The sequence below is a fragment of the Nomascus leucogenys genome, chromosome 2, assembly GCF_006542625.1.
Source record: "Nomascus leucogenys isolate Asia chromosome 2, Asia_NLE_v1, whole genome shotgun sequence".
Lineage (NCBI taxonomy): Eukaryota > Metazoa > Chordata > Mammalia > Primates > Hylobatidae > Nomascus > Nomascus leucogenys.
In genome coordinates, this window is record NC_044382.1 from 60,366,415 (window position 1) to 60,389,651 (window position 23,237).

Sequence of the window (23,237 nt, forward strand, 5' to 3'; positions counted from 1 at the left end):
GGTCATCATTTATTTCTACAAAAGAGAGATCAAAATAGTACAACATGACCTTTATCCTCATACACAATGAAAAGTGTTAAATTGCTGTAACAGCATTCTATTTTCTAAAATAAGGTATTTCTTACCTTATTGGTAGGGACTGGTACCTTGAAAGTCCCTTAGATTTCCAATTAATCTTATAGCATAATATCTAACTTTAACCCTTGAATCATGGTAAGTTTAAAATCAAACAAATTCATACAAATAACTGTTTATGTTATTGCTGATAACAAAATGAGAGAACTCTACAGCTTTGTGTGTTGGGTTTCCTGTTTGTTTTCATTTTGTTTTGTTCGTAGGGTTTTACCATCACAAGACGAAGCAAGAGGGGATTGTATAGAGGCTGATACAGGAGATTCTCCCACAAATTTTCGGTCTGACCACCACTAGCTTCTCAATGAGCAAGATGCTATAAAAGGTTCAGGAGAAAAAAATCCTCATTCCTTTGAACCTAGTGCCTCTCTTATCTTCTACATCAATAGCTCCTGATCTCTAACTCTTTTGTAAAATATCGTCCAAATTCCCATCTTTTCTATTTTCTATCACATTGGGAATGAATTCGTAGGCAATTGGGTTGCATTCTAAGTGATATGGAGACAGAGGTGCAGCCTCAGATCTTGTGAGAGGAGCAATTTCAGGACAACCAAACTTTCTACTTGGGCAAAATGGGCCTCTTCTTAGCATACAGCTAGAAACTATGCTAAATGCTTTACTCACCTCATTTAATTTAATCCTCATAATAATGAAACTAAAGAGTAATGCCCTTTTAATGAAAATGTGGTTTACGTGACAATGGGGAAGGTTTAGTCACTTTTTATCTGTAAGACTATGAGAGAGTAGAAGAGCTGATATGTGAAACCATATATCTCCTTGACTCCTCAAAACGGTATTCTTAATCAATACACAATGCATAAAAAATATTATTGGAAAAGGGCATGTTTCAGAGACATAGGAAACACAGTAACACATTTGTTTTTCAAATTTGAATCTCAGCTTATTATTCCTTAAAGACTTCTTCTTGAGTAGTGGTAGCATTGTTGAGGACATAGGAACCTGATAACTGAGCTTCAATTTTGGCTTAGCATGCTCTGTTTTATTCTCACTCAATGGGAAATGAATTCAATCTGATCTGTTCGTTGAAACATACTGTCACATGGATTGGGAACATAGATATTATTTCAAATGTTTTGAAAAGTCCAGAACCAGATACTTAGCCCAAATTTCCTAGAAAACAAAGCCTGAGGGAAAGCTTCAGGTATAATAGTGCCTGAGTTATATTCCCAGGGCAACAGGAACAAGGTTGAAAATTTATTGGGTTTGAGAAGGGCTGAAAGCAGATACAAGTGGTACATTACTGAATTGACAAGATCAGGACTACTTCAGATATGTAGGGAATCACTGTGCTTCAGAAAGGTCTATGGGAATAAGTAAGAAAGAGGAATTTATCTCCCAGCTCTTTCCCAGCTCCTGGACTCATTGGTCTAAGCTTGCCCCTCTAAGAAAGAAGAGCCCCAACCTTCCATACTCCCACAAACCGACCTCTCCAGAATGTGCAATGCTGGGAAGAAGGCACTGGGAGACTAGGAGAAGATACATAATCTGAGGCCCATGCAGAAATTTCATGAAGTCTGTATTCAATATTCTGCCAACATTCCTGCTGATTATTTCCTAATGAATGAACAATATATGTAAATGAGATGTATCATTTGAAAAACAAAATACAAGTGGTAGGATATATTTAACAAACTATATCCAAAAGTTATGCATCCTAGATCTGTTTGTCATCTATTAGTTTGTTTAATTAATCCCATTCATTCACTCAGCATCTATTTATTGTTAGGCTCTATTGTGGGATCTAGAATTAGAGCAGTGGACAAAATAGAAAAAAAATTCTTGTTTTTTTTTAAATTTTAATTTTAATTAATTTATGTTTTTGAGACAGGGTCTCACTTTGTCACCTAGGCGGGAGTGCAGCAGTGCAATCCCAGCTCACTGTGACCTCCATCTCCCGGCTTCAAGTGATTCTGGTGCCTCAGCCTCCTGAGCAGCTGGGATTATAGGCACATACCACCACGCCTGGCTAATTTTTTTGTATTTTTAGTAGAGACAGGTTTCACCATGTTGGCCAGGGTGGTCTCAAACTCCTGATCTCAAATGATCTGCCTGCCTCAGCCTCCCAAAGTGCTGGAATTACAAGTGTGAGCTACCGCACCTGGCCAAATTCCTGTTATTTAGAGCTCAAGCTATTAAGATAGCTATAGATACTGTCATCCAGTGATAAATCTTATGAAGAGAATAAGAGAGTGCAATGCACAGAAGGGGAAGAATAGAGTTAATTTAGATGGGTTTTGAGTCCTTAATGATAAGAAGGAGAGAGTCAAGCTAAATTGGGGGCATGGGCAGAGATGAATAGTTTTCGAGGGGGATCAAACCACAGGTGCAAAAATTCTATGGTGCCACGAACCTCGTGTGTTCGAAGAAAAAAATAATAGAAAGCCCTTTTTAAGATTCTCCATTTTTCATTCTTTTTGCTAGCTGTGATGTGTAAAGTTTATAGGGAAAATGATATCTACAGATACATTTCTAAGAATGTTATTGGGAGATGAAGGGAGCAGGTGGTGGAGTGCAGAGTATTCCTTTATTACCTCTAAAAGGATAGCTGTGATATAAATGCAGGAGAAATCTCAAAAATATACCCATGGCTCCTAGAAGAAAAGTTATGCTAGGATAAACCTTAATCAGCCATGAAGAGTGGCTAATTTCCAACCTCGGGGGTTTTAGTGAATAAAAAGTTACATGTTCATGAAAAAAGAAAAAAATTTTGGCCTTGGTCATATGAACAGATTTCTGACACAAAATTGTCCTTGTACCTAGAGGGTAAAACTTTGAAGCACAAGTCTTGTTCAATATTTAAACCAAAAGCCAATCTGAATGCATTTCTTTAAACACAAATTTTTAATTCAAAAGATAAATGCAAATTAAATATATCCACAGAGGAATGCATTCAAGTTACTTTATTTCACTTAGAGAATTTTGTGTTTTGTGATTCTCAAGCAACACTTGGAAGGAAAGATGGAAATGAATGAAGAGAAGGAAGAGAAGTACAGCTGCATCGGCTTGCCTCTCAGTAAGATTACAGATACTTGCATGAATTCATGACAGATAATTATGTTCTATATATCACACCAACTTTTGTTACAGTGGTACTACCAAGTTCTAGTGAAGGTGAGGTACATTTGTTCTATCATTCACTGATAAAAAAAGTGTATTCATTCTTAAAATCTGCATCTGTCAAGAGCTTTCAAAACCAGTATTTAATCTGGTAATACTACATTAACTAGCTTTAACTTTTAAGAAAAAAATAGATTTGTAAGAGTATTTTTCTCAATATGTTAATGATAACAAAATATAGCACAGTTTAAAAAAATTAAAACAGGAAATACAAGAAATGTACAAAAAGCAGAATCTTTAAATAAATTATGATATAGGCAAGGGTGGAAAATTAGATAGATTGCCTGTTGAAAACAAAATTGTTATTGACGTGAGAAAACACAATTCAATATTAAGGAGGAAAATCAGATACAATAGCTATTGTATTACAGAGCTTTACATGTTCACCAAATTTCATGCTCTCTGTTCTGCAGAATGGGGTTGTCATTGGTAAATAATTGTTGAATCAGTTATTACATTTCCTAGCTCCTCTTACCTCTGTATGTGTCCATGAGACTTTTGACTGTGAATAGAAGATGAGAAGAATTGATGTGTGCCATTCTCGGCCAAGGCTTTTTTAAAGAAGAGAATGTGTCTCCTCCACGTTTTCGTTTGTTTGTTTGGTTTTGTTCTTACCCATATCTTGTACAGAAGCATTAAATAACTACAATGCCCTAGAGAGTGGCAGACACATAAGATGAAAGGAGCCAGGTCCAGGCAGCACTCCACAGAATCGGTCTCCCGAGACACAGAAGAGTGCCACTTGTATGCAAAGCCAAAATAAGCCTCTATTGTGTTTGAATCGCTATGTGTTTTGAGGCTATTTTTAGCAGCTTTTGTTACCCTAACTAGTTCAGAAATCTACTTAGTACAGTGAAAGAAAAGCACTGAGAAGCTTAGCTACTTCTTGCTGGGTGGCAAAATTGTAATTTCTAATAAAATTACAAGATTTGTATAAGTTCGTGCATTTTATGATTTCTACTCCAAAATATTTTTGTTATTCCTTAAGTATAAACATAATTTTACGTATTTATGTATTTATTTATTTAATGTCAATCACTCTGTCTCCCAGGCTGGAGTGCAGTGGCACTATCTCAGCTCACTGCAACCTCTACCTCCTGCGTTCAAGCGATCCTCCTGCCTCAGCCTCCTGAGTAGCTGGCACTACAGGTGTGCACCACCACATAGGGCTAATTTTTGAATTTTTTTGCAGAGACGAAGTTTAGTCATGTTGCCCAGTCTGGTCTCAAACTCCTGGGCTCAAGCAATTAATCTGTCTTGGCTTCCCAAAGTGCTGGGATTACAGGCATGAGCTACCACGGCTGGCCTTATAATTTAAATACGATGATGTGTACATGTGTGTATACACACAGACAATCATAAGTGCACAGTCTTATGGGTTTTGAAAAATGTATACATTCATCTAACCTGTGTACCCATGCATTACCCTGGAAAGTTCTTTGTGCTTCTTTCCTGCTGTTGCCCTCTTCCCAAGGCAATTGCTGCTTTGATTTCTATTGTCATAGATTAGATTTGCCTGTCTTGAAACTTATATAAATGCAATCTTGACATATCTACTACAAGTATTTTTCTTTACTTTCTAAAAATATTTTAGTTTGAGATAACTGTGCATACATAGGAAGTTAAAAATATTTTACAAAGAGTTCTTATACACTCAACTTCTCCTAGAGTTAATATGCTACATAACCAATTAACATTGTTTGTAGTGCACATTTCTGTTGACCATATAATTATAAACTGAGAGCTTAAACTTTGAATTTAATTCAGAAATGAAAACTAAGTAGCTCATTACATTACCTTAAATGATAATGAAGTAAATATTTTTAATTATTATAACTACTTGTCATCTATACAGAGTATTCTATAAATATTTTTCTGTTGTTAAACTTATTCAAACTATGGATCTGAGGCCTTCACTATGGTAAGTAGGTCCATATTTTTATTTCCTGGCTACAGTTTAATACAACTAAGTTACCATATTTGCTCTGACAAAATCTCTTTCATTATAGAGAAACTTACCTTAAAAAGACAAAATTGTAGGATAACTAGATTTCTGTAAAAATGGTCCAGGTTACTTGTGATAGTTGTAAATTGAATTTATTATATTTTATATCACATTATTTTTATGTGTGTTATTATTATGTCTTTAAAAGTAAGTGTGTAATCTGAGAACAGGTGGAGAAAATTGGATGAATCACATGGTGAAATATGTAAGATCCAGTTTTTGGTGATAGTCAATACTTAGCTTTGTTTAATATACTTCTATTTACATCAGTACCCAAGCAGCTGCTTTCATTGATTGAACTGCATAATCAGGGGTCATGATAAAATCCTTGAAAGAGACAGAATCATCTTTGTAAACTGTGCTAAGGATTCAATGCCCAGTGGATATATATCAAGAGCTAATTTAAAATATACTGTTGGAAGATGATTTTATTGTCAATCCAGCATTTCCCAGTTTTCTGGATGCTATTTTTTTTCATGGTTCCATTCAAATGAACACAGGAAAACAAGAATATTGTACAGTCTGACTCAGATTTCAAGGGGTGTGAGTACCTATACCATACTGAGCCAGAATCTCTTCTTGGGGAGCTTGGCAATAGGATTAAGATATTCCAGCCTCATCTCTCTGTTCTCTTAGGGAAAGAAGATACAAAACTGGAAATATAATGTAATGCATGTCTACCATGAAATCTGGAAAACAGCAAATGCCAGTTTCCAATAAGAAACAAAAATAAAACCAATATGCAAAAAGATGAGAAAAACTTTTCTGCTGGCGTCCAAGTATCTGATTTCAATTCATTCCCGAGACCTATTTTTAGACGTGTCTTAAGATCCTAACCAATCAAACTCTTATAATAAAATATCTTTTACTTATATAAGGACAAGTAGGTATATTTTGCTTGCCCTCAAGAGTCTAAAATAAAACTCTATTGTGTTTTCAACTTTATGTTCTCACTAAATATTTGTATTATATTTAAATTATCTTAATTTAAATTATAATGAAAATTAAGAGTATTTAGTGAATGAGACTCAACAGTAATTATAGGTGTGGAACTATTTTAGTTGAATATTTGACCTGTTTGGATACTTCTTGAGCACATATTCACCCTATGATTCACACATTGTGCATTTCAATCTAATATACTAAATAATGATAAGTAAGTACACTTAGGGAGCACTGACTCTTATTGTCCTTGGCTTGGTTAAAAGTGAATTCCAGGTCATGTCCAAAGAAGCGCTATCTTATGAGGCTAGATTTTCAATAGAATTCTTGGTCCACCAGAGATAGTATAACCCACCACACCAAATAAAATATATTCTACATTGTGGTTGTGAAATAATCCTAAAGGTTATGAAACATGGTAAGCTGTGTCTTTGTTTTAGAATTAGCACTTTACAATCCATGCTCACTTCCACATAATAATGTCACTGAGCCCTCAAGGTTTAGCAAGTTCTTTAGCTAAAAGTATAATCAACTTTTGCTTTGATCCTGCGTGAAACTTCTCAGAACACTTAAAGCTGATTTATTCCCTAAACCAACATAAAGAATGAAAATTATTTGCTCTCTGAAAAAGGACCTGAATGCAACTTGAAAAATCTAATCAAAATATCACAAATCTCAGATATAATTTTATTTGATATACTGCAGGGAAAATGGCATATTAGGTTGATATTCCACTTTTTATAAAATTTACCCTAAAATATGATATTCTTACATTAAAATACTTTTCCAGAGCAAAACTAAACAAAGCCAGATTATGCTATTTAGACATATTACATTTGTTTCTGTTTCTCTCTCTTTTATTTTTGTTCTTGCTCAAGGTCCATTGTAATTCACTCAAGTTTGAACTAATTATATAGCTTCAGTGAAGCAAAATAAAATATTTAAAGTCTTATTTAAGAAACAATAGATACTTTATGTATGTTTGACTATAGATTTTTCTACAGGTTTTCTATCCATTCTACCCCTGCAATTCTCCCTTTACCCTCCAATGCATATGCACGACTGCCATATTACTAAATCCAATGGAAAATCCAAGTTTCCTCCTGACTCACCACTGGCATTTTACGTAGATGCTCCTTCCTCCTTGATGAAATTTTATCCCTTGGCTCACAGAACCCCACATATCCTTGGTATGCCTCTCCCCTCACTGCCTCTCTTTCTCTGCCTTCTTTGATGGTTCCTATTTCTGTTCTCAGCTCCATGTTGAAATGTTCAATGCTCTATCCTTGGTTAGCTTCTCTTTTTCATCTGTACTTACTCCCTGGATGAGCTCATCTAGTCTATTGCTTTAAAATTCCACATATAAAAACTCTCATTTTTCTCCAGCAAAGGCCTCTCTCCTAAACTCCAGATTTATGTATTCCACTGCCTACTCAAAATCACCATTTGAATGTCTAAGAGACATTGAAGATTCAGCATATTGTATAATGAACTCCTGAAATTTTCCCCAAACCTTCCCCACCTATAGCCTTCCAAATCACAGTAATGGCAATCATCCTTCTTAGTTGTCGAGGTTGTGAAAGTTGTCAGAATCAAAATGTAGGCACTAATGTTAAGAAAACCCTGACAAATAGAGCCAGGAAAGGCCATGAAGTGAGCGTTGTCATGCTTGTACGCCTGAGAACAAAAACTGTCACGAAAGACTGCAAAAAACACAACCTGGCAAAAAGACCATTGCAATCTTTCACCAAAAATACTTCTGCAAGGGTATCCTCCCAGCAGCTGCCTGTTCAACCTCAGACTCATGTCACCCTTGTTATTGAAGGATAATTATTCCAGAACAATTATGTAATCTTCCTCATTGTGTCCTTTAAAAATCTTTGTATTCTTTTACCCCCTTAACTATGTACATAGTTTACTATCACATGCATATTGCCATTGTGATGCATTATTCCCAGATAAATATCTTTTCTTTTATAGAGCCTCTTTCTGTTTGTTGTCTAGGTTGACAAGGTCAAAATATTGAAATTATTTTTCACTCATCATTTTTTCTCATGCCCTATATCCAATATATCAGCAAGTCTTGCTGACTCTATCTTCAAAATACTACTAAAATTTACCACTTCTAGGCACATTTGCATTTAAATACAAATTATAAAGTACATTGTTTTCATTGAATAGAGATATGCAGTAGTTATGTATAGTTTTAGAAAACTCAGATTGGTCATATTAAGTCATTCATAAAAATTATAAGATGTTTGAATCCCACCACTGGTTAGCCATGCCATTCTTACAGTTATCTAATAGCACTAAGCTTTCGTTTGCTTATATTAAAAAATGGAATTAAGATCACCAACCTAAAAGAATTTCTGTAAGAAAGAATTCTGATCTCTAAGGTTTCATCTCTAAGAATCATAGCTCTAAAATAACAGGGGGTGGAGGGAGAAGAGAAAACTAAAATGCCCAATATAAATCTTTTTTAGTACAACGTACTCAAGGCTAACTTTTGTGTTGCTTGCAGAATCTCTTCCATGTGGTCAGCTGTGTTACACTGTGAAGTCAGTACTTCTACCAATTCCCAGTGTAAAATGGAAGATGGATTCAATATTTCAAGCCTGGGTTTTATTACAAAGTAGGAAAACAGATAACAAGCTGGTTTGGAGGGAAAGTGACGGTTTGGAGGGAAGAAGAACTTGAATGTGGAGTATCATATATGAGAGACCCAAAGAAGAAGCAAAGAGAGCCCCCTCAAATGTTAGAAATACTGCCAGGAGCTCAGCAGGAGGCAGGGGAATATAATATATAGTTGAACTTTTGGAGGATGATGACATCTTTAGGAGAAAGAACAGAAATAAAAAGACCTAAGAAGACAAGGCAGTGGAGCCAAAAATCTTTTCCTAGAGCTTTTGTTGCTCTAGGAAACTAGAGCTTTTGTAGCTCTAGTTGTAACCAGCATAGGAATATTACTCTTGCATATTTTTTCTCTTGTCCAAGAAAACATGCTATGTTTTAAAAGCTTTTTCTGGCAAGTAAAAGGTCTTCTGTTGATTAATGTACCTTACAAAAGCAACCTGTGATTCACTAAAATGTTGTCCATGACATTCAGGACATCAAACTGCCTTCTATATGAAGCACTTCTTAACAAAATCACTTAAATAATTCAGTGGCCTAGCTTATGTGGATATATTCTAACACAGACCTAGCTTATCTAAAATTCCACTCTGCAACAAGCAGAGGACAAGCAGGATGCCGCATAGAATCTGCTTGAAGGCCATTTGCAGTGTAACATCATAAAGATCACCAAAACTGTGAAGTCAGAGATCTGGGCTTTAATTCTACCACTTTTACAGTTTTTGCCTTGATAAGCTATTTCTCCGTCTGTGAAATGTACACCTTCCTTGCAGTAATTTTGTGAGCATTCAACGAGATCAAGTGCAATGAAAATAAAGCAACTGGCACAGTTGCAGACTAATGTCAGGTATTAAGACCTTTTTGCCTCATTTGTCAGCATTTGTACTGGGGAGCACAAGATAGATAATTGGGCTGTATGTAAACAGGCATGGAGCCGTTATGAAATTATTTTGAAGAGTACATAGAATCGCCTTCCTGAACAGCCCAGGTGATTGAATTTTTCCACTGTTTGACTCTTGTGAAACTGTTCTCAATATTTCCCCTACTTTTCATATAAACCTAAGAATAATCCAGAAAGACAGCTTGAATGCAGTCAATAAAAATGTGAAACATGTTCCCAAGAATATGAAAGTATTCTTATTATGGTCTCTGAAGGTCTAATATTGTTACTTGATGATCTTGAAATGAAAGTGAACCTATTATTGGTTGATAGCATTAATTTTCGCATACCATGTTCTCAGGAATATAAAACTAGATTGAACTGGCAACCTTATTTTAAAGGCATTTTAATTTAAATATGTAAATGTATAAAATTTTATTATGCACATTCTTGTCACAGGAACATATGTTGGATTTTTTATAAACTTGTTTTTGTATTAAATATAAGTAGAAATGTAAAAAGACGTCCCAATACAATGTTCCTATAAAAACCATATGATTATAAGAAAATTGTAACTTCTGAGAGCTTCCTAACTTCTATAAAGAGACACGACATGACCAATATGGAAACACTTGTTAAAGAAGGTAAAATCTATTAAGCAGCAGTGATCTGATTCTAACAATTCAGACTTAATGAAACATTCAGAATATGCTATTACTGATACTGTTCATTTAAATATGCTATTACTGATATTGTTTCATTAGTATACAATTTCTTGCTCAGTGTTTTCATGCCTAAGTGACCTCTAAATTGGTCTGCTGCAAATCACTGCTAATAGATTCACAACAATCTACACCACTTAACCGTTTACAGAGACTGAACGACACAAAGGAGAGGTTCAGATTTCTCAGGAGAGGAACAAATCTTCAAAACCAAAATATGCTTCTTTTCCCTCTGGTTTATCTCTTTCTTTTTCCCTCACCTTTTGCTTCTCCCTTCACTTTCCCTTTTATCTCCCTATTTCTCCTGCACTCTCTTTTCTCTTTCCTTCCATCACCCCCCACCAGTTTTCACATACACATAGCAACTGTGTGTATAATTGAGAAGAATCTTAGAGTGGAATGCTTTGCTTTCTAGAGTAACAGACCACATTGCTCAAAATTGTGACTCACAGACATATGAGTAGTGGAATTTCTCTGTTATTCTATTATACATGACAATCTTATCTGTGAGCCTAAAGCCAATACACTAGCTATCATTGGAATGTAAAAGGGGGCATGGATTCTGAAGTTTGACAGCATTAGTTCAAATCCTGAATCTCACTACCTATATAGCCTGGAGAAAGTTATGTATCTTTGCAGTGTGTCTTCGTCTGTTCAGGCTGCTATAACAATATCATAAACTGGGTGATTTATAAACAGCAAACATTTATTTCTTACAGTTCTGGAATCTGGGAAGTCCAAATCAAGGCACCAGCAGATTCAGTGTCTGGTAAAGACATGCTTCCTTAACTACGTAAATGCCTAACATTTTATTATGTACGTTTATGAACTTTCCTTTGTATTAAATACAAGCAGAAACGAAGAGGTGTCCAAACACAATGTTACCATAAGAAACATATGATTATAGAAATATTGTAACTTTTGAGAGCTTCCTAACTTCGATAAGGGGACACAATAAAATAGCACCTTCTCTCTGAGACCTCACACAATGGAAGGTGTTAGCTGGCTTTTTGTATTCTTTTTTATAAGGGCACTAATCTCCATCATCAGGGAGCCCTCATGATCTAATTACCTCTCAAGAACCCCAACTCCTAATACCATTACCTTGAAGGTTAGGATTTTAACATCTGAATTTTAGGCAGGACACAAACAACCGGAGCATAGCATAGAGGTTTTGCTTTTCATACGGATTAAATAATGCATTTATTTAATAAATGTTTATTGTTTATTTACTCTGGCTAGAAACTGCTCAATGACCTGGTAATATACCAATAAACAAAACGGCCAAAGCCCTTGACCCATTGGAGCCTATAATCTGGTTAGAGGAGGCAGATCATAAACAAATATAGAAAAATGTGAAGAAATGATAACTGCAATAAAGATAATGCATATGAAGTGCTTAGTAGCATGGTTAGAATGTAGTAAATGCTCAGTAAGTATTTACTATTTCAGGGTAATTTTCAGATAAGGTTACCTGGTAGGAAAGCAATATGCATCATGAAATGAACTTAGTCATTAGTCTTAGCCCTGGGCTGAAAACACCATGGAGGCAATGACTGCCTTGAAGCAAGGGAGGATCTGCCAGCTGCCTGGATAGAGGGGTATATAGTGCATTTCTTCTCTCCTCTATGCAGCCATGTGCCCTCCGGTCCCTGAAAGGTGAAAAAAGGGCCGTTTTGTTCTGCCCATAAAATAGCATGTTCGGTGCCAGAGAAAACGAAAGTTGTTATTTTACCCTGACAAGGTCACTAATAAAACTAATATATAAGGATCTATTGATTTTTTTGGAGTTAGTTTTTTGTTGTTGTTTTCCTTGAAGTTTTATGTTTACCATGCCCAAGTAAAAGGGGATTTATTTTGGATTCCAATAAGTTCCATCAAGGAGTCATTTCAGAGTTTCCTTTGAAAATAAGTGCATGGCAAGAAGATGACCTGTGTGTTCACATAATTGCAACTAGCTGCAGGAAAGGGGAGCAGAGCCCAGTGAAGCTGGGAATGTCTCTTCTATAAATAGAGGAGTAAAAGAGCAGCTTAGAGGCATGAGAGGGAACAGCAGGGGATAGTGAAACAGGAAAACATCCAATTAAAAGTCAGAGGCTCGTGTTCTATAGACCACTTGGCATTTATGCATACGTAATTAAACAACAAAGCAATGTGAGACTTGATATTTGGGAGGTTGCCCTGCCTGTCCTGTACTGGCCACCTCCAGCAACTTCAGAGAAATGAAACCATTAAGTGGGGAGCACTGCATCTCTCCCCTGATGTGCACTTAATTTGTCACTGGGGCCATCATCCCTTAGCATTGCAGTGTTTGGGCTATTTCATGCTGAATTGGCAATGCCACTGAGGTACTCCATAAGGGAAGTCCAATTCATTCCCCTAATTTATGCCTTTTAAAGCTCTCTGCTTACCGGAATCAATCTAATGGGCCGTTTATGACACAATAATACTCATTCTTTTGGGCTGCCTCTGCCAGATTTATCAAATCATTTGGAGGGTTTAGTATGGTATAATTTTAGTCGTATGGAGTAAAGCATGACTTGCCACTACGAACTGCAGATTGCTTTAGGGATAAAGGCGATAAACATTATTTTACCAATAATATATTGGTATGTTTGTGTATGTGTTTAAGTACTCATCACATAATGCCTTGGGATAGAAACAGAAAATAGTGGCAGCAATTTGCTACAGGCTGAAGATATTTATAAACCATGATTATAAATTTAACACGTGCTGGAGGAGTCAAAGCTTATTTGTGCTGAAGGCTAAAGGGGCCTTAGGGCATCATTGCTTAAGAGTTACAAGATTTCAAATAACCATTGCTACCCCCAATTTTGTTTTACAAAGTCTGAAAGCATAGCTTCCCTCCTTTGCCTCCACCTTATTTGCTTGGATTGTCTCCAGAAAAGTCAAGAATCTTTGATGTACCAAATACCTTCTCTGTGATATCAAGGGAAATTAGAGGATCATAGGCTAAGTCTGAGGATAAAATAAGACTAAATATATAAGGGTCTTGGCCAGGCACAAGGGTTCATACCTATAATCCCAGCTTTTGGGAGGTCAAGGAAGGAGGATCACTGGAGCCCAGGAGTTCACGGCTGCAATGAGCTGTGATCGCTCCACTGCACTCCAGCCTGGACAACAGACTGAGACCCCATTTCTAAAAAAACAAAATTGTAAAGCAAAAGGGCCTTAGCACATTGGAAAGTGGTCAAAAGCTGATGATGTATTTGAGGGAAAGTAAGTAAAGTAGTATATCTGGAGTACAGTGAATCCAGGAGAGCATGAAACAAGAATTCAGAGAAGCACCATTCTCTACACAGTTTGTAGCAGAGTGACTGACGTATGGTGATTACTGATTGAATACCTTGTGGAAGGAATGAAAGAAAAACCAAGGGAGGAAGACTATTATTGCCATGGTTTTAAATTATGTAGCTGGCATATCTTACTTCCCCGGCATTATCCACTGTCCACACTTTTATTTTAGTGGGCATGAGGAAAGGCAGGGCTTGGGGCTTTTTTATTTCCTTGCTTATTTTGCTCCTAAGATAACGTGGCATGTTTGAAATAATACAGCCGTGTCCTAACACAGACAAGTCCCAATTCCATTTCTGACACTTTCTAGGTAGGTTACTTTAGGCATGTTACTTTCTGAATCTCAGTTTCCTTGTCTAGAGTTGGGACAGTAATGCCTGCACCTTAGGATCATCATGAGAATCAGACGAGCACCTAGGGTAGTAGTAATAGCTGCATCCTTAAAGGAGGCAGACACAAGGTGATATGGAGCAGTTCTCTAGCATACGTGCACGCACACACATTCTACTGGGATCTTCCCTTTGAACAGCTTCTTGTTCCTTCCTCAGATGCTCCAAGCCTCCTGCATCACTCACTAGTAGTTTATAGTGGGGTGTATTGCTCTCCAGCTCTTTTTTCCCCCTATTCATTCCTCAGAATTCCAGTTGTGACTCAATGTTTACAAGGCACTGATTTCTGAATTTAGTAGGGTTTCTATATCCACTGGAGTTACACAATCAAAATAAACTTGGTAATTTTTTTCTTATATTCCCCAGGGGTATTGAAATCTGAACAGACGTCCATTCCTTAATGAATCAGGCCAGTCCATTCCTGGAGGCTGTTAGGGAGGGACGATTGCTCTGAAGCAGGATCCTGGCAACGACTAGAAAATAATCTTGTGATATCCCCCAAAAGGACTATGGACACATTTTATACGAGTCTTGTTGTATCCCTACAGAAACCTTTCAGCAACTTTTCCTTCCAGACAGCATATTTTACTGAATGTATCCGTAATACAAATATTATTTGTGTGCCTTTTTCTTTTCTGCTTCTTGCTCACTAAAACATAGCTAGTGTAACTAGTGCTTATGTTTAAGTATCCCGGTAATGTGAAGGAGGCAGTTGGGAAACATCTGCTTATTTGGGATGAAAACACAAATGTGTCTTAAGGTGTACCTAGGAATTACTTGAAGTAGTTGTTTTTTAAAAGGTAGATTCATGGGCTCTATTAGTCATGGGCTCATATGCTGATTCAGAATCCAAGAATTTTGGATCAAAAGCACTGTATTTTAATAGATTTTCCAGATGATTCCTATGTAGGGTTTAGGAAGAGTTCAATTTATAGGTAATCAATCTGAATAACTCAGGAACCATTTGGATCACATATAATTTGCCTGCTTTTCTAAGGGTCAAACTATTGCTAGTGCACATTAACAATGACACTGATATTCACTGAGAATTCACTGTATACCCAGGGTTCTGCCAGACCCTTGCTATGCAGAATCTCATTTACTCTTTCCAGCAAAGATATGAAAAAGTTTGATTATTCCCATTTTCCTGATGAGTCAATAGAGTCTCAGAGAGATTAAGCTTGTAAGAGGTCAGTCACACAGCCGGCAGATGGTAGAAAGAAACCTGTCCATCTCCAAGCCTATCTTATGGCCTAACATCTCATTTTTCTTAACAAATTCTTACATACTGTCCTTTAAAAGTACTTCCTGAGAGGCCAAGGCAGTTGGATCACCTGAGATCAGGAGTTTGAGACCAGCCTGACCAACATGGTGAAACCTCGTCTCTACTAAAAATACAAAAAATTAGCCAGGCGTAGTGGCGGGTGCCTGTAATCCCGGCTACTCGGGAGGCTGAGGCAGGAGAATTGCTTGAACCTGGGAGGTGGAGGTTGCAGAGAGCCAAGATCATGCCATTGAACTCCAGCCTGGACAACAAGAGCAAAACTCCATCTCAAAAAAAAAAAAAAAAAAAAAAAAAGTACTTCCTGGGTTATTTATCTAATTTATGTTTATCAAACTGAGTTGGTTTCATTGGTTACAAACTTTTATGACTTGTGTTTCTGTTTATTACTGAAAATATGCTTTTCCTACAGTGCTTTGGTAGTTAAATCCACATGTTACTATCTGTCTGGCTTTTTAATAGAATGTACTTATTTGCACAATCCATTCCCTGTGCAGATGTTTGTTTCTTGGCCCAGCTGTAGATTTATTATAATGCCCATGCTCATGTTTTTATGGGTGCTGTAATAAAATAATTTTTTTTTTTTTTTTTGAGACGGAGTCTCGCTCTGTTGCCCAGGCATGAGTGCAGTGGCGCGATCTCGGCTCACTGCAAGCTCCGCCTCCCGGGTTCACGCCATTCTCCTGCCTCAGCCTCCCTAGTAGCTGGGACTACAGGCGCCCACCACAACGCCCGGCTAATTTTTTGTATTTTTAGTAGAGACGGGGTATCACCGTGTTAGCCAGGATGGCCTTGATCTTCTAACCTCGTGATCCACCTGCCTCGGCCTCCCAAAGTGCTGGGATTACAAAAATAATTTTTAAGTTCGTTATTTAAAATGCCAGGTGATATAAAAGCCATTGTTGTTTTTTATTTTTATAAAAGATCTCCTAGTTTAAACTGCCTAAGTTCTAATCCAAGGACAGAAATTAATTTTTTGTTGTGAAGTTGAGAGCAATTTATGGAAGCTGATGGAAATAAATAAAGTGCTTTTTTTTTATATGTGATATTATTCTACAAAGTCAACAAATACATTTTAAGACAAAAAGCAAACACTGCCACACAACTCCTAGAATAAATAACCTGCTGGATTTAGAAAAGTATAATAGTCCCTTTATGCTCGGGGGATAAGTTCCAAACCCCTGTGGATCACTGAAGTTACAGAGAATACTGAACCCTATATATATGATGTTTTTCCACATAGATACTTATGATAAAGTTTAATTTATAAATTAGGTACAGTAAGAGATAACAACAATAACTAATATTATAAAATAGAAAAACTATAACAATATGCCATGTTAGTACTCTTGCACCTTGGGGCCATTGTTAGGTAAAAATAAGGGTTACTTCAGCATAAGCACTGTAGTATGGAGAGAGTTACTAAGTGACTAACAGGTTGGTAGCATGTACAATGTAGACACACTAGACAACAAAATGACTTATGTCTTGGGCAGGATTGGACAGGACCATGCAAGATTTCATCATGTTACTTAGAGTGGTATACAATTTTTTTTTTTTTTTTTTTTTGAGACGGAGTTTTGCTCTTGTTGCCCAGGTTGGAGTGCAATGGCATGATCTTGGCTCAATGCAACCTCTGCCTCCTAGCTTCAAGTGATTCTCCTGCCTCAGCCTCCCAAGTAGCTGGGATTACAGGCATGAGCCACCATGTCCGGCTAATTTTGTATTGTTAGTAGAAACAGGGTTTCTCCATGCTGATCAGGCTGGTCTCAAACTCTCGACCTCAGGTGATCCACCTGCCTCAGCCTCCCAAAGTGCTGGGATTACAGGGGCAAGCCACCGTGCCTGGCCCACAATTTAAAACTTATGAATGAATTATGTATTTCCAGAATTTTCATTTAATATATTGGGACCTTGGCTTGATCATTGGTAATTGAAATCACAAAAAGAGAAACCATGGATAAGATGGTGATACTGTACTGGAATTTTAATTCAGTCACACATTCTAAGTGTGACCTGTTTGAATCCAGCTCCTTTAGGGTTAAACTGTAGTTTAACCGTTGTCCACGTGTGATGTAAAAGCTACAATTAAGGTCAATAATTACGTACTGCTTTGACAGCTAATGAACTCTTGTTTTTGTCAGGTGTGTCAAAGATCACATAGTTGTAGATATGCGGCATCATTTCTGAGGGCTCTGTTCTGTTCCATTGATCTATGTCTCTGTTGTGGTACCAGTACCATGCTGTTTTGGTTACTGTAGCCTTGTAGTATAGTTTGAAGTCAGGTAGCGTGATGCCTGCAGCTTTGTTCTTTTGGCTTAGGATTGACTTGGCGATGCGGGCTCTTTTTTGGTTCCGTATGAACTTTAAAGTAGTTTTTTCCAATTCTGTGAAGAAAGTCATTGGTAGCTTGATGGGGATGGCATTGAATCTATAAATTACCTTGGGCAGTATGGCCATTTTCACGATATTGATTCTTCCAACCCATGAGCATGGAATGTTCTTCCATTTGTTTGCATCCTCTTTTGTTTCATTGAGCAGTGGTTTGTAGTTCTCCTTGAAGAGGTCCTTCACATCCCTTGTAAGTTGAATTCCTAGGTATTTTATTCTCTTTGAAGCAATTGTGAATGGGAGTTCACTCATGATTTGGCTCTCTGTTTGTCTGTGATTGGTGTACAAGAATGCTTGTGATTTTTGTCCATTGATTTTGTATCCTGAGACTTTGCTGAAGTTGCTAATCAGCTTAAGGAGATTTTGGGCTGAGACGATGGGGTTTTCTAGATATACAATCATGTCATCTGCAAACAGGGACAATTTGACTTCCTCTTTTCCTAATTGAATACCCTTTATTTCCTTCTCCTGCCTGATTGCTCTGGCCAGAACTTCCAGCACTATGTTGAATAGGAGTGGTGAGAGAGGGCATCCCTGTCTTGTGCCAGTTTTCAAAGGGAATGCTTCCAGTTTTTGCCCATTCAGTATGATATTGGCTGTGGGTTTGTCATAGATAGCTCTTATCATTTTGAGATACGTCCCATCAATACCTAATTTATTGAGAGTTTTTAGCATGAAGGTTGTTGAATTTTGTCAAAGGCCTTTTCTGCATCTATTGAGATAATCATGTGGTTTTTGTCTTTGGTTCTGTTTATATGCTGGATTACATTTATTGATTTGTGTATGTTGAACTAGCCTTGCATCCCAGGGATGAAGCCCACTTGATCATGGTGGATAAGCTTTCTGATGTGCTGCTGGATTCGGTTTGCCAGTATTCTATTGAGGATTTTTGCATCAATGTTCATCAAGGATATTGGTCTGAAATTCTCTTTTTTGGTTATATCTCTGCCAGGCTTTGGTATCAGGATGATGCTGGCTTCATAAAACGTGTTAGGGAGGATTCCCTCTTTTTCTATCGATTGGAATAGTTTCAGAAGGAATGGTACCAGTTCCTCCTTGTACCTCTGGTAGAATTCGGCTGTGAATCCATCAGGTCCTGGACTCTTTTTGGTTGGTAAGCTATTGATTATTGCCACAATTTCAGAGCCTGTTATTGGTCTATTCAGAGATTCAACTTCTTCCTGGTTTAGTCTTGGGAGGGTGTATTTGTCGAGGAATTTATCCATTTCTTCTAGATTTTCTAGTTTATTTGCATAGAGGTATTTGTAGTATTCTCTGATGGTAGATTGTATTTCTGTGGGATTGGTGGTGATATCCTCTTTTTCATTTTTCATTGCATCTATTTGATTCTTCTCTCTTTTCTTCTTTATTAGTCTTGCTAGCGGTCCATCAATTTTGTTGATCTTTTCAAAAAACCAGCTCCTGGATTCATTAATTTTTTGAAAGGTTTTTTGTGTCTCTATTTCCTTCAGTTCTGCTCTGATTTTAGTTATTTCTAGCCTTCTACTAGCTTTTGAATGTGTTTGCTCTTGCTTTTCTAATTCTTTTAATTGTGATGTTAGGGTGTCAATTTTGGATCTTTCCTGCTTTCTCTTGTGGGCATTTAGTGCTATAAATTTCCCTCTACACACTGCTTTGAATGTGTCCCAGAGATTCTGGTATGTTGTGTCTTTGTTCTCGTTGGTTTCAAAGAACATCTTTATTTCTGCCTTCATTTCATTATGTACCCAATAGTCATTCAGGAGCAGGTTGTTCAGTTTCCATGTAGTTGAGAAGTTTTGAGTGAGTTTCTTAATCCTGAGTTCTAGTTTGATTGCACTGTGGTCTGGGAGACAGTTTGTTATAATTTCTCTTCTTTTACATTTGCTGAGGAGAGCTTTACTTCCAACTATGTGGTCAATTTTGGAATAGGTGTGGTGTGGTGCTGAAAAAAATGTATATTCTGTTGATTTGGGGTGGAGAGTTCTGTAGATGTCTATTAGGTCCACTTTGTTTAGAGCTGAGTTCAATTCCTGGATATCCTTGTTAACTTTCTGTCTCATTGATCTGTCTAATGTTGACATTGGGGTGTTAAAATCTCCCATTATTATTGTGTGGGAGTTTAAGTCCCTTTGTAGGTCACTCAGGACTTGCTTTATGAATCTGGGTGCTCCTGTGTTGGGTGCATATATATTTAGGATAGTTAGCTCTTCTTGTTGAATTGATCCATTTACCATTATGTAATGTCCTTGTCTCTTTTGATCTTTGTTGGTTTAAAGTCTATTTTATCAGAGACTAGGATTGCAACTCCTGCCTTTTTTTGTTTTCCATTTGCTTGATAGATCTTCCTCCATCCCTTTACTTTGAGCCTATGTGTGTCTCTGCACGTGAGATGGGTTTCCTGAATACAGCACACTGATGGGTCCTGACTCTTTATCCAGTTTGCCAGTCTGTGTCTCTTGATTGGAGCATTTAGCCCATTTACATTTAAAGTTAATATTGTTATGTGTGAATCTGATCCTGTCATTATGATGCTAGTTGGTTATTTTGCTCATTAGTTGATGCAGTTTCTTCCTAGCCTTGATGGTCTTTACAATTTGTCATGTTTTTGCAGTGGCTGCTACCGGTTGTTCCTTTCCATGTTTAGTGCTTCCTTCAGGAGCTCTTTTAGGGCAGGCCTGGTGGTGACAAAATCACTCAGCGTTTGCTTGTCTGTAAAGCATTTTATTTCTCCTTCACTTATGATGCTTAGTTTGGCTGGATATGAAATTCTGGGTTGAAAATTCTTTTCTTTAAGAATGTTGAATATCAACCCCCACTCTCTTCTGGCTTGTAGAGTTTCTGCTGAGAGATCAGCGGTTAGTCTGATGGGCTTCCCTTTGTGGGTAACCCGACCTTTCTCTCTGGCTGCCCTTAACATTTTTTCCTTCATTTCAACTTTGGTGAATCTGACAATTACGTGTCTTGGAGTTGCTCTTCTCGAGGAGTATCTTTGTGGCATTCTCTGTATTTCCTGAATCTGAATGTTGGCCTGCCTTGCTAGATTGGGGAAGTTCTCCTGGATAATATCTTGCAGAGTGTTTTCCAACTTGGTTCCATTCTCCCCGTCATTTTCGGGTACACCAGTCAGACGTAGGTTTGGTCTTTTCACATAGTCCCAAATTTCTTGGAGGCTTTGTTAGGTTCTTTTTATTCTTTTTTCTCTAAACTTCCCTTCTTGCTTCATTTCATTCATTTCATCTTCCATCAGTGATACCCTTTCTTCCAGTTGATCGCATCGGCTACTGAGGCTTCTGCAATCTTCATGTAGTTCTCGATACTTGGCTTTCAGCGCCATCAGCTCCTTTAAGCCCTTCTCTCCATTGGTTATTCTAGTTATCCATTCGTCTAATTTTTTCTCAAAGTTTTTAACTTCTTTGCTATTTTTTTGAATTACCTCCCATAGCTCGGAGTAGTTTGATCGTCTGAAGCCTTCTTCTCTCAACTTGTCAAAGTCATCCTCCATCCAGCTTTGTTCCGTTGCTGGTGAGGAACTGCGTTCCTTTGGAGGAGGAGAGATGCTCTGCTTTTTAGAGTTTCCAGTTTTTCTGCTCTGTTTTTTCCCTATCTTTGTGGTTTTATCTACTTTTGGTCTTTGATGATGGTGATGTACAGATGGGTTTTTGGTGTGGATGTCCTTTCTGTTTGTTAGTTTTCCTTCTACCAGACAGGACCCTCAGCTGCAGGTCTGTTGGAGTTTACTAGAGGTCCACTCCAGACCCTGTTTGGCTGGGTGTCAGCAGCGGTGGCTGCAGAACAGCGGATTTTCGTGAGACCACAAATTCAGCTGTCTGACAGTTCCTCTGGAAGTTTTGTCTCAGAGGAGTACCCGGCCAAGTGAGGTGTCAGTCTGTCCCTACTGGGGGGTGCCTCCCAGTTAGGCTGCTCGGGGGTGAGGGACCCACTTTAGGAGGCAGTCTGTCCGTTCTCAGATCTCCAGCTGCGTGCTGGGAGAACCACTACTCTCTTCAAAGCTGTCAGTCAGACAGGGACATTTAAGTCTGCAGAGGTTCCTGCTGAGTTTTTGTTTGTCTGTACCCTGCCCCCAGAGGTGGAGCCTACAGAGGCAGGCAGGCCTCCTTGAGCTGTGGTGGGCTCCACCCAGTTCGAGCTTCCTGGCTGCTTTGTTTACCTAAGCAAGCCTGGGCAATGGCGGGTGCCCCTCCCCCAGCCTGGCTGCGGCCTTACAGCTTGATCTCAGACTGCTGTGCTAGCAATCAGCGAGACTCCGTGGGCATAGGACCCTCCGAGCCAGGTGCGGGACACAATCTCCTAGTGTGCCGTTTTCCAGGCCCATTGGAAAAGCGCAGTATTAGGGTGGGACTGACCCGATTTTCCAGGTGCCCTCTGTTACCCCTTTCTTTGACTAGGAAAGGGAACTCCCTGACCCCTTGTGCTTCCTGAGTGAGGCAATGACTCGCCCTGCTTCGGCTCGTGCACAGTGCGCTTCACCGACTGTCCTGCACCCGCTGTTTGGCACTCCCTAGTGAGATGAACCCGGTATCTCAGATGGAAATGCAGAAATCACCCATCTTCTGTGTCGCTCAGGCTGGGAGCTGTAGAAGGGAGCAGTTCCTATTCGGCCATCTTGGCTCCACCCCTTGGATTGCCCCTCCAGAAAAGATTTACAAGGTCCTTTCCAACTTTAACTTCTCATTTTGTAGGTGAAGAAACTGAGTTGTGGAGAAGTGATTTGAACTGGGTGATGTCAGTTAGATGAACAAACCTCAGATTAAAACTGAGACTCTCAAGGGAAAAATACACTGTTTTTCCTCCCTTTTTCTCCTTGCATAGAATTCAGCCCTTTCTGTTAACTAGTAACAAAATATAATGTATAAAGCTATAGTTTTAATTTTTGAAATTGAGGCAACTTGCACAAATGTATGCATCAATATAAACGAAATATAAATGTTGTAATAAATACAAAATTTTTATGGTGGCATGTGTCTGTAGTCCCAGCTTCTTCTTTTTTTTTATGGAATTTTGCTCTTGTTGCCCAGGCTGGAATGCAATGGCACGATCTCAGCTCATTGCAACCTCTGCTTTGCGGGTTCAAGGAATTCTCATGCCTCAGCCTCCCGAGTAGCTGGGATCACAGGCACCCGCCACCACACCTGGCTAATTTTTTGTATTTTTTAGTAGAGATGGGGTTTCACTATGTTGGTCAGGCTGGTCTCTAACTCCTGACCTCAAGTGATCCACCTGTTTTGGCCTCCCAAAATGCTGGGATTACAGGCGTGAGCCACAGTACCCAGCCAGTACCAGCTTCTTGAGAGGCTGAGGTGGGAAGATTGCTTGAAACCAGGAGTTTGAGGCTGCAGTGGGCTATGATCATGCCACTGCACTCCAGCCTGGGTGACAGAGTGAGACCATATCTTTATTTAAAAAAAGA